Source organism: Lepidothrix coronata, unplaced genomic scaffold (genome assembly GCF_001604755.1).
Source record: "Lepidothrix coronata isolate B3197 unplaced genomic scaffold, Lepidothrix_coronata-1.0 Scaffold159, whole genome shotgun sequence".
Lineage (NCBI taxonomy): Eukaryota > Metazoa > Chordata > Aves > Passeriformes > Pipridae > Lepidothrix > Lepidothrix coronata.
This window is the reverse complement of record NW_016690339.1, coordinates 668,753-673,965: the sequence shown is the minus strand read 5'-3', so window position 1 is coordinate 673,965 and position 5,213 is coordinate 668,753.

Here is a 5,213-nt window from a genome sequence, read left to right as displayed (position 1 = left end):
CCTAGTTCAAATGAATTAAGAGTAAAACAGGATCTTCAGAGGTTGCATAGTCTGTCTCTTTGTCCCTGGGTGGAGTTAAATGTGCCTAAATCATTACTGACAACTTTCCCAGTCATTAACGATCCTTACAAGACTTCCTTGATATCTAAGTGAAACTTCATCAACTGTTGGCCCTAGAATTCCATTAATGTGACTTGACACATTGATCATTGAGCAGAGTTTATTCACTTTGCAAGACTGCTGCCATTCCCTCCTCAGCCTTTTCTTCTCCAGGCTGAAAAAACTCTCCCATTCTGTCAACCTTTTCTCACTAAAGACATAGGAAAAATTCCCTGGGGACTTTAAATCAAAAGAGTGCAACATGCCTGCGTGTTTTCCTCCTAATCTAAGTGCTACAAAATGAACTAAGAGGCTGACCCTTAAAAACAGCCTCTTGTGTGATGTGTGAAATGTACTGAAGCAATTGATCTGGTAAATCCACTTAGAGGCTTTTGGAATGTTTTATCAAGACTAAAAGAAGTGTTTATGTCAAACTATGTGTATGTAAATGAAACAGTGTTCTCCATGAGGGAAGATGGATGTGGCATGTCTAGTCCCTGGTGTCTCTGGGATCTCTGGCTTGTCAGGCAGTACCTGAGCTTTGGGATGGCACTCCACTGCAGGTTGGCAACTGAGGGCATTTTCCCTTAGTAAAACTGAGAGCACAGGGAGAGCTGCCTCCTGCTCCAGGCACTCAGCTGCCTTGCTAGAGGTGATCTCCTCCCTGGAGGCAGCATCAGCATCTGCACCATGGCTGAAATGCACTTGCTCAGAGGATGCAATGAGGTTAACAGAGGGCATGGAGCACTGTAAAGCCCCAAAGTCATGCCCTTCTCAGTCCTGATGGAGCAGGAACTGCACTAGCCAAGAACTTGAGGTATTTTCTTTGCTACCTCAGTGCACCAGGTGAACCTTTACCTTCAACCACCATGAGCTGCCTGATGATAGTAGAAGAAAGTAAATGGACAATACAGGGAAAAATAGAAAAGAGAGTAGGGGAAAAATTGTATGAGGAGGATCCCTACCACTCCATGTCATCTCCTCCCAGTCTTGAAAGATGGATTTTACTTCTGTATTTGTTAAAATACAAAGCTGAATGGATGCACTAAATTTGACACATGCAATTCAACTTTCCCCCAGGAACAGTAATATCTACACAGAGGCAACTTAAAAAAATAAAAAGAGATAAGTCTTATATGCTGAGTTAATGAAATCTGTAGATTCTATAAAGATAATATGGCTACAGACAATAAACCAAGAAAAATGGTAAGAATTTGTGATCACAAAAAAAGTTGTTACTGTGGGGAGTAAAAAAGAACAAGGGTCTGCTCTTATGAAAGTCTCAGGAAGATTTTTTCTCATTCATTTCACTTTGAAAACACCTTGAGAAGCAATCTAAGGTATACTCTGAAATCAAAATTCTGCAAAATGAATAGAAATTGACAATACTTTTCAGTATCACCTAATCTGTATTTTTATTCAAGTGGTCTCATTGAATAAAAGGAGATAAAAGAGGAATCAGATCCAAAGTACTGAAGTAGATAAAATAATTTAAATGCAAAATGTAGTCAGTTAAAAGTAGAGACCACATTTATATGTTCAGAAATGTACTGATGCTTTCAATCCCTCTCACATATTACTGAAGCATGCACTATTTTACTCAAAATGCTGTAGTCTAAATCTTTTGTTAAACTCCATTGATTTTAATAGGATATCGCTGCTGTAACGAGGTGCGGAATTAGAAAATAAAATGTTCTAATGCAGGCATTTTTCTTTTACAGACGTGTTTCTGGTGTCCTTCACTGTGCTTTGCGGTGATCTTTGAAATCACCTTCAAAGCCCTCTCTGTGGAGGCTACAGTGTTGTTCCCAATCTCCTTGGAAACACTGTTTCTGGGCATTGACCAGACCCCTTTGGCAGTTTGCAGAGTTTCAATTTCTCAGTATAGCAAGTACATGGGCTGCACCTGTAGATGTTTGTGGGTACAACAGCAGTACAAGCTGCGTGGCAGAAAGACGAAGTTTTAAGTAGAACTTAGTGTCTGCTTTGACCCCCTGTCATGAGACCTGACAATATAGGTGCAAGATCACCTAGGAATGCAAAAGACAAATAGATTTGATAGTTCAACAGAGTGAAAATTATTTGAGACAGGTAAAGGATTTGAGTTATACCTCAGCTGTATGGGGTTTAAAGTTCTTTCTGGCAGAATTTCAATACATTTATCACTTGAGAAAAGAAGCATAATATCATTTTTCAGTAGTTTGATAAATGAGGCATTGGGTAAAAATGTTTATCCTAGAACAGAAAAAAACCCCAAAAGATTCTGTCACAGACGATAAGCTCTTCAAACCATGGCCACCTCACTTGCAGTAGCTGATGAAACCATATTTGGAACTTGCATCAGCTTAATTTTGATTTCCTTTATCACTGTCTTACAAATAACAGTACTGGGTGAAGGTTAGAAAACTAAACAAAATTAGCTTTTTTGATAACGTTATTGAGCCCATGCTTTTTATTTGGGATTCATATCTACTCTCTGCTTTCCTCAACAGCCAGGAGCTAAAAGAGATCAGCAAAGAGTAGGTCTGGAAGAATAAGCATTTGTATGAATAAGAATATAGAAACAGAATTGTAGGACACTTTTTAAGTGAAAATTGTAGAGAAATGGCTTGGGGAAAAAAGTGAAATTAAACAAACACATAGATATTTTGTGAGCTTTTGTTACTTTCCAGATTTGAAACAATAATCAAAACCATTTATCACAATGATTATTTCAACATTTTTCAAAGTAAAATTCTTCACTTTCCAAACTGAAATTATTTTCTCTCCTTTGATTTCACAAAATCACTACACTGTATTAAAAAGACAGCACTGAAAGCATGTTGATTTATGATATTCCTGTAATTAAAAAAATAAACCCTGTTCAGCTTGAAATAATTCAACTCTTTGATTTTGCAACATTTTCAAAAGATTCAGTTTGCAATCTGGCCAGGTACTACTACATTTAGTAGTTTCTAGTGAATTAAAAAAGTAAAATAAACTATTTCCTTAGCTCGTCTTAGCTTGTAGCACTCGGTATCATCATAAAGAATAAAAGGGGCTACACTCAGACTAATAATTGGGAAGGGGAAAAGGCACATAAAGTTTCATAACAAAGCCCTGCTAGTAATCAAGTGTTTGGTACGAAGAGCAGTTGCACTGATTTTGAAGGTAACGTAATCAAATGTGAAGTAGTAATGATTCACTGATAGAACTGTAGCATAAACAGTCCTGTTTTCTTTAAAGGAAAAAGAAAAAGAGGAGTAGTTTGTTGACTTTTCCTAATAAGGTGGTTAACAATTTTATCCTGAAGTTTTGCTTAATTTGATTTATTTGTTTTAGTAATGGTAAAAAAAGAAGATAAAAAAAGAAAATGCCCTGACATAAGGAATACATCAGTGGAAGAGGAAGGACAGAGTCAGTCATCTTTTCCAGCTTTTACAGGATTTGGGGTCTCACTGGGAGGCAAAACCACACCCAAATTTTATGGAAGAAAAACAATTTAATGAAAAGGCTTCCTGAAATATACATTTTTGGTCCCATCAGTTTTTCTCCATCTAGTGCATCATTCTGGTTTGGGGAATTGAACTTGTACCTTATGGTGTAGCGTAGACTTGCAGGCACTAGTGATCTTTATTTGACTGGAGTAGAAACTCAACCAGGAGAGACCGTGTTTCAGTGGCATTGACCCTGCTCTGATGTTCTCCAAGTTGAGTCCTCAAAACAAGTGGTAGCTGTAAGGAATAGAATGTACTTTGCAGTTGGTCTGGGAGTTTATATTACCCAAAAAAATTTTAATGAAAGAATGATGGTAAGAATGCACAGTGCTTCATGAGAAATAAGCAGTTCTCTGAACACTTTTTTTCTTACTTTTCACAGTATGGGTCTTGTCTTTTTTTTGTTCAACTAATTATCGGCTTTGCATTTTCATTCCTTTATTGTTTTATCATTATAATTAATTTTTTTATCATTGACATATGATCATACCATTTGCCACAAATTTCTGCCATAAATCTTTTTGACATAAATCCTCATCTTGCCCCATCCTTTTCCACAGTGGGCAGGGGTCTGAAGCTAGAAGTGGGTTATGATGTTCCCTGCTATAGCCTAAGGCTGATAGCAGCCCCACAGGGTGCCACCTCTATGGATGGCACTGCACAGATATCAGACAGCCATGGTGCAAGAAGGGTCCCTCCAAGTCTCGATCTGTTCTCATAAAAATATGTCAGTGGAGTAACTAGGATATTTTGATGGGATTTCCTCCCCACAAAACTAGAAGGGGTGATGAAGAGGGAAATGAAGGAGCACTACTCCTAGTTTTCTCATGCACTTTTTCTTTCCTTAGTGCTGGAAGCTGGAGTTACAGGAAGAAAAGCTGCTCTAAGAGATCTTTGATCAATATCTAGAAACTTATTTGACAGATGCAATTAAAGCTGAAAATGAAGGTAGTAGATTCTGAAAAGAGTAGGACTGATCTAGTTTAATGAAGAGATTTGACAAAATTATATAACATGATACAAAAATAGCACTTCTATTCATCTCTATAGTAGAAGAACAAGGCAACTTACTGTGCAATTGAAAAAAAATTCATTTTAAAACTCATAAAAGAAAATATGTTGTTACACAGTATGCTGTTAGACTGGAACTCCTCACAATTTCTATCACAGGCAGCTTTTGGCTTGGCTGACTGTTACTTGCTGGAACAGCTGAGAGAGCTGATAGTAAAACTCTGAAATAAAATCAATATTTAAATGTGCAGAGGCACACATACGAATATTAAATCATATATTCTTATCTTTCATAATCTGCTTATAACAGAGGTAAGTGGATTTTGTTTTCAATTAAATCTAAAATAAATCAATAAAAGATGCTGCTCTTCAATGGAACCTGTCTTTGTGTGAGATGCTTGTAAAAACAGTTATTTATCCATTCTACTGTAATTTTAGGCCTCTTGCTTAAAGTATATGCCCAAATAATTGGACAATACGACTCTAAAACACATCCTTAGTGTTTAAGATGACAATACAAATAATTTACAATGACTCCACAACTCCACAATAAACTCTAAAAATAATAATAAACTTTTCTCTACCATTTCATTTTCTGTGCAGGAGGCATTTTATGTTATATTTTTA